Source organism: Juglans regia, chromosome 16 (genome assembly GCF_001411555.2).
Source record: "Juglans regia cultivar Chandler chromosome 16, Walnut 2.0, whole genome shotgun sequence".
Classification (NCBI taxonomy): domain Eukaryota; kingdom Viridiplantae; phylum Streptophyta; class Magnoliopsida; order Fagales; family Juglandaceae; genus Juglans; species Juglans regia.
In genome coordinates this window covers 22,594,059-22,602,046 of record NC_049916.1, presented here as the reverse complement: position 1 = coordinate 22,602,046, position 7,988 = coordinate 22,594,059, and the positions used below count along the sequence as shown (strand labels likewise).

The window sequence follows — 7,988 nt, the reverse complement described above, 5'->3', positions numbered from 1 at the left end:
ATTATAAATAGAAGATATAAAAATAAATAATAATTGATGTAAAGAATTCATGTTTCAATAATTTGTAGGTTGTGTGAAAACAAATAATTTGTGGTTTACTATGACAGCGTAAGGTAGCTAGCTACGTACAGCTGGAAGTTACCGACAAAGGAATTGCCATAAAATTCCACGATTTTGCATGGACGTGCGTCGGCCTGCTCTCCCTCTTTAATGGACCCCACTTCCCTGACTGCGCATGCACTGCCCAGACTTATTTTTTTTTATTTTTTATTTTTTATTTTTTCGGATGTCCTTAATTCCTTCCCAACGCACGTACTCTCTGTCTCTTTGTTTCTCTAATTTTCTATTGCCAACATCATGGTTTTCTTTTACTAATCAACCACATTGCGTATATCGGTCCAATACATCCCCTTTAAGGTTTCGATCCTGCTTTTACAAATTGTTTAGTTAAATACAGCTTTTGTCCCATTGTATGTTTTTTTTTTATTCAAGAATTTGATTGCACTGAAATTCTTCAATAATGAGCCTACCTATTCATATATATATATATATATATATTAACTTTTTCTAGAAATTTTCTTTTTATAAGGTCCCTCTGTAACCCTGTTTCCTTGTAATTAAATAATAATAATGCAGTTCGTGAGTATTAACTTTAATTGTTTGTGATTTTTTTATTTATTTCCTATTACAGCTTTAAACAAGGAGGGACATGCAGCAATGGTTGAGTCATGTCGACGTTTGATTAGAGTCATCTAAACTTCAAAAATAAGACATAATATTACTAAGAATAAATATAAATAGAAACTATTATTAGGAGCATCTATTTTACACACATAATGTGATATCATCTAGACCACACATCTCCTCAAGTGAGTGTTGGAAACAATCAACTAGAAGCAGCTACGCAGTGAGTGTAAAATGTGCACTGCTATAATAATTTCTCTCTAGTATTATTCATCTGCAATCATTTTACGCTTCTTGCATACTTCACTAATATGATTTGATGTGTCATTTTTTTTAATATAAAATGATTACTTTGACCAATCACATCAATAAAATACGCAATAAATATACAAAAATGACTGTATATAACATAACTTGTATATATATATAAATATATATATTTCAAAATAAAAAGCCAACAAAAAAACTAAACCAAACAGTACTGCCACAATAAACTTACGAGGGAAAAGCTTGTGGGGGCTCGCTCCATAGATTCACCTCGATGATCGGCAAGTGGAAATATATTGTTCACTTTGTTGGTTGACATTCGATATTTCTAGTACTTGTAGCGACACAATACAACACTTTGATTAGTTGGTCCAGTTTCTCCTTTCACGTTTGATTAGTTTCAAGAGGTTGGAAACTCATTCACCTGACCAATATACCTAATATAATGAATACATTGCTCCTAAATAGGTTTTGATCCTTAAGAGTGTGGGAGTGCACTAATACGACGATGATGAGGATTTGCATCTTGTATTATAAACTATTAGTTACACTTTGTGAGGTGTTTAAACTGATCAAACCATTAAAAGTGTGACAAACAGCTCGACCATGAGACGGAAATAATAAATATAGATGCTTTTCCTCAAGTATACATACCAACATTATCACATCACACTCAATTTGTTTATATTTGCATTAATCCAAACTTGTGAAAAAAATGGGCAACCGTCAAGGAAATGATAGTGAAGAACGGAATGGTCTCCCTGCATGATAGCTTAAAACTAACTCTGTTTCATCAATTGGACTATAGGTATTATTGTGCTTTCATTTTTATTCAATCTCTTTTTTTAAGGCCATTTTTATTCAATATACATCAAAGAAAATGAAGCCATTAAATTCCCACATGACACCCAAATGCAGTTTAAGTGTACAGATGAGGAATAATCTTGTGTCAGCTCGTCTACATGACTTCCCATTCGGATGAAGTTCAACCAAAACCCAAATCCAAACCTGGCAGATGAACTGATGCAAAAAAATTTCAGAAGAGAATATCTTCAGCCTGCTGTGACACCCCAATAAACTCTATATTGAAAGCGTACACAAAATAGAATTTGCAGTAGTCAAACATACCAGAACAGTCGAACAATGACGAGCTATATAGCTTTCACTCAGAGCTACCTTTGAGAATATTCAATCTGGTTCTGCATCTGACCTCACCATGCAATATCCATAGACTGCAAGCAGATTATCAAGTCCCATTTCTTATGGCCGACTTTTCCACTCCAAGTAACAGGTTAAACAGCACAGCAGTCATTATCTGCAACCTGATACCAAAACACATAGGGTAATTAGATTTTAATTATTCAACTGTTTTGGAAAGATGGAGGGGAAAAAACAAAGGACAGCTTTTGCTTGCAGTTAGAGCTATGACCTAACCGCACCAAGTAATAGGTGGTAAGGTAAGCTATAGTGAAATACATGACAATATATTAATTCACTTCCTGATGCTAGATACTGAAAGATTTTGATGCAAATATAATTGAAAATATATTATGTTTTTCATTTTATTTTGAAAGGGAATATTCAATAATATTTTCACAAATTGAATACTACACTGTTTTTGGCCTTCCTCACTTTAGAAGCAAGCTTTAGTATCTTCATCAAGTCTCTGACAAGGATAGTTTCCTACTTTTACAAGTAGCAATCTTTACAATAAGTCCTGGAAAAGTAGCATTTAGCTTATAAGTGTATATTATAAAGTGTTTTTTTTTTTTTTTTGTTGTTGTAAGGAATATATCATAAAATTGCTATCAGTTGATTTGAGGAAAAAGATAATCTCTTTGAAAGTGATGAAAAAAAAATCCACCATCCAAAGGTAGATAGAACTCAAAATTTATTCTTATTGGGACAAAATTGGAATGAAGTCAAATGATAATTCAAACTGGATTGAAATAGCTGAATTACCAGGCCAGGTGACAGTGGCAGAAACAGAGTATCATGAGAACTTTGCAGTTGGTTTGTCAATTGTGTTTTCAGATTAATCTTACCAACAAAACCTTACCAACAATCAAATTCTTTGTTCTGTAAGATCAACTGTTGCTTTCCAACAGATAATATTCTAATGACCACGACGCACAAAATTGTAAGAAGTTCAAGATCAAGTCTGTCTCTATGGCAATGCAAAAGTAAACTTTATCTGCTTCAGATTACAGATCCTGGATTCTAAACTTGTCATCTTACAAAATAGTATTTTTCTAATCCATTACCACCTACAACAAATTTTACCAAACCAGAAGATGACTTAAAAGTCAAAAGGTTGATGATTTTAGAAATATGAATTCGATGGTTAAGTTTTATGTAGAGCATGGTATAGATACAGTAATTACACGGCATGTACTGGCAGTGCGATATGACACCAAATATTGCGATCAGTGGAGCTGTGACGTATTGTAAGATATTACTGATATCTCCATTCTATTGTCATATATTGTAAAAATATCCATAACAGAGTAAATAAGTGCTCGTGCATCCAACCACGCATTTATATCCATTCAATCATGTTCCTCTCTCTCTCTCTCTCTCTCTCTCTCTCATAAAAGTTGACATCCCATTATATTCAATAAGATTTTTTATTTCCGTTTTATCATTGAACATTGATAGCATGCAGCACTGAAACATGTCATTCGAACACAAAAATTAATGCATTCCAAACATGTCGGCAATGTTATAAGTTCACCACTGATTGGTAATTAAGTAATGTTCACTTCATGAGATGCTGAATCCTATAAACTCTAAATTACAACTAGAATTAATTTTAGCTATCTTAAGAGCCAAAATGCTAAATTCTGGATCTTTTTTTTTTTTTTGATCAGTTAAATTCTGGATCTTATATTGTCCAATGCAGTTAATTTATCACGTTTATCTCCTAAAATAAAGATGATTACATGCTCAGAGATTTTAGTCTCTTGTCAGGACTGTCTTCCCTTGTAATGTAGCTAAACCAAGAAGTACAAGCGCAACAAATAAGATGATCCAAAAAGAAACAAACTTTTGAGACAAAATATCTTACCAACATACGTGATTGGCCCATATATGAGTAATGAATAACATGGTACATGCCAAGAATTGGGTTTTATAAGCAGAATTGCATATGCTAAACCAGATTTCTTGAATCATTAGACAACTACTTTTTACCCCCTTTTTAGCTCTTATGCTTCCCCGGTGTTTCCTGAACATTGAATTGTCAAGTAACTGCAGATTAGTGAAAGAATGGTTGTAGCACAACACCAGGGGTGAGGTCAACTATATGAATGTGCGGGGGTAATTGCCCGTACTGAGAATTCTAAAGCAGTTAGGTTTGACTCATAATTCCCAAAATTTTTAGGATATCTTTTTGTGTTGCCAAATAACAGAAAAGCATCAAAAAATCAATCCATGAAAAATAAAGAAAATTCTTCCTTTGAAGATTCAAGAGGGAGAAGGAGGCGGGATTCTTGTTCCTAATCTATATCAGACTCGGATTACTTCTGTAGTCAATACACATGCACATATACATGCATGGATGCACACATAAATAAACATAGTGCCAATCAACAACTTTTGTCCCTACTAAAGAGAAATCCCAAGTTATTTGCTCTACAGCATTGTTTTTTTATATAAAAGATGCAGAATTACCTACATGAGAGCAAGTTACTGCCAGCTTCTTAGCACTGAACCCGAGGCTGTGGACAGATTAGTGTTCAAGATCAAGAATCACCCAATAATCGCCAGAATAGCAAACTTCATCCAGAAAGTGATAGATACCCTTTGATATTAACTTCAGTGCAGCATGACAGTCCACACATGTTTGGAGATTTTCAATGATGTGAATAGGTCTCCCAGATAGAATTTTAATTAACCCATAACCAAGAGCTAATCTTTCACTGCATAACCACAAGAGATGTCCTTTTCATCATCATCCACATCAAGTGGAACTGCATTATGATTAGGAACATATCCTGCCTTCCTGGTTTTCATGTTCAAAACTTCCAGCATCCTATTAATTAGTTTCATGCCGGGATGTGGAGTATCTCCAGCAGTGAAATAATGAACTATTCCCTGGTTTTCAATCCAACTGAGGCCCCTTCTTTACTCCTTCCATTTTCATTTGCTCCCAAACAGAAGCCATGCTTCCCACCTTTTTGCAGTAGCATACATATTTGACAATAATACATGGGTCGCCTCATCTTTGTCATCCATCACAAGCACACGCCGTGCAGAAACTCTCAAGCTCAACATTATTATGGATAAAGCAAGCTCCAAGTAAAGCACGCCAGATATAACACTAGGCTTTATCAAGATGGCCTGATCTGCCTAGAATGTGCCCGGTCCCCAGACTAGCTAAGGTTCAAGTAATGCAACACCCACAAAAGATCCGGTTCATAGATAGCGAGTTCTCAATGTGCAGTTTTGCAACCATGAACGCTCATCTCCGCATTAAAGGTATTAAATCCAGAGCAAACACGCGAAACTAAAATTATTTGGCTCAAATCCAAATATTCTCATTAGAGAAAAAGCACATATAGCCTCTTAAAAACAATCACTCAGAATAATAGCAAGTCCATAAAAAACCGCTCTTGCGGTAGCAACGACCTCACAAACAGAGAAGCCATACAAAAGAGCAGTCCCAACGAATGTATGAAAGTCATGACCAAGCTTTAGGATTAGAAACATGAATGGTCCAACCTAGCTCAGCCCATCCCATACTCACGAGCAATTCCAGACTTCTCAGAAAAAATTAAAGGGTCGAGCTCGTCACCATTGACTAACAATGAATTGCAACGACAGCACGTATTAGTGAATTGACGTAACAGACGAGATCGAATTTCTATCAGGCATTTCGTTGAACAGATTAACAACACCATAGAAGAACTCGGATTTGACACACACGCTGACACTTGAGTAGGACGTTGTAACAGAATAGGTCCAAACAACCACCTCTTTTGAGAATCTCACAGTAGAGAACCTTCCCTGAAGACGGGTCACCTTTTAATTGGATACAATCTTGAAGCATAGCAAGAGTACGCGTGAGGAACTATGAGCTCGGCCACACTACAGAACTGGTGCATTGTTGGTCAATTGGGCCCCTCGGGATGAGAAACAACGCCGAGGGAAGCAAACCTGGGCGTTGCATTTTTCCACACTGCTTTGCGAAATTTATACGAGGCAGAGTTATGCTGCCAAAAGAAAAGGAAAGAAAAAACCCGATCACGCACCATGGACTCCGTCAAACTCATCGGAGATGCTGCGAGAATCATAAGTGTGCCATTTAAATGAGCTAAAAACAGCGGCATTGTTTATGTTTAAATTAATTTTTTACAGCTCTTCGGCAATTAGGGTTTTGTAACACTCTGGCCGGCAATATTATTGTAATGGATGAAAATAATGTGCAGGAAATGGGTATAAGCTCACTTCGAGGGTGAGTTCCTCCACAAATTGAAAAGAGATGAATGAACGAAGGGAAGAGAGAGAGAGAGAGAGAATAACTTCATTGCATTCGGCTTGTCTGACAAATCCGTACCAAAACCCAAGGATCTACATCCTCCAGACCACCATCACGGAACGGAATGCTAACCAATAACAACTGTAACTGGGCTCACGGGCCCTGGACTCTACTAAAATAAATTGGGCTGTAGGCCCACTGACTACTAAAATTACCAAAGCGAAACTAAGAAGCAGTTCATCTAATGTTTAGGGCTTTCAGCCCAATGACCCACCGGCCCTAACTCCTGACCACCGCCAAACACAACTGCGTCTCTTCTCCACTTCGCAAGTCTTCCCCAAAGTCTTCCCCACTTCGCAAGTCTTCCCCACTTGGTTCCGCCACAGACTTGGGACAGGGTTCAGGGCTCCCAGGGTCCCTCAGTCTACACAGTCTATGATACTAGGAAATGTATGTATGGCCGAACCTCATACCCGACGTCGTCGTCGTCTTCCTTAGAAAGCGTTCTGGTTTCTTCGTATCGTTAATGCTACGGCGAAAATAATTATTTGAGCAGATGATGAGAGAATATTAGCACTTTGAATACTGATTACTCCATGAAGCTATCCAAAATCTAGCAGTATAAACATTTTGGATATTATTAAAGGAGTAATAAATATTATATATTTATTTTAATCTTTTATACGAAAATATTTAGCAGATAAGGAGACAAGAAAGACCACAAGATGAAATGACGAAGGAAGATAGAAGCAAACGATACCGATCAGGTTATAAAATTATTTTTATTTTAAAAAATATTTAATATATCATATGAAATCATGTTAATTTTTGAATTTATTTTTATGAGATCTCTTTATAATTATAGTACTTTTCGATCTAACTATCGATCCTACCTTTTATTTTCAATTATAAGCTGTCCTTTGCACTTTTATTATGTAAAACATTTTCATTCTTTGCACTCTTACAAAACCTGAAAAACATTAAGATCAACGTAAAAGAAAAATTTATTCATAAATTGGTGTGGAGTACACACACTCCATGTGCTTGCTGGTGATAGGATTTGATTTGTAAGAAAAACTTATAAATTAGAATCTTATAAATTAAATCTATGTCATATTAATAATATGGCTAGTGTGTTATTAGCACCAACTTGTTAATAGAATGACTAAAAAAATAAATAGCAAACTTACTATGTTTGGTAAGTGGAGACTACTTTACTATTATTCATAAACATTTCACACTATTATTTACAAACTATTCACAATTTTTTTATTATTATTTAGGATAATCTAAAATCACCTCAGTATCCAAATTATTGAATGTACTGACGAGATGAGGTGTTTTATTAAAAATTGAATAAAATATTGTTAGAATATAATTTTTTAGTATTATTTTAATTTTAAAATTTGAAAAAATTTAATTGTTTATTATATTTTTATATGAGAATTTGAAAAAATTATAATTATGAAATGAGATCAGATGAGATGTTTTATGTATTCAAACTCACCCTAATATCTAATTGCACATTGTATTTTATATTTCAAATTCGAGGTTAAGT

The 7,988-nt window shown here is 35.1% G+C and overlaps 1 long non-coding RNA gene across 2 annotated transcripts; it reads right to left on the bottom strand.

Annotated features, from left to right (window-relative positions):
• Positions 1–1,714: 1,714 nt before the first annotated feature.
• Positions 1,715–6,471, bottom strand: LOC108980096. 2 transcript variants are annotated; one of them, XR_001994329.2, is made up of 3 exons: positions 4,624–6,471; positions 2,080–2,273; positions 1,715–1,971 (listed from the first exon to the last, which is right to left on the bottom strand). It is a non-coding gene; the product is annotated as an uncharacterized LOC108980096 (long non-coding RNA). The 2 variants fall into 2 exon arrangements; XR_001994330.2 differs by having other exon boundaries at positions 4,628–6,471.
• Between the last annotated feature and the right edge of the window lie 1,517 nt (positions 6,472–7,988).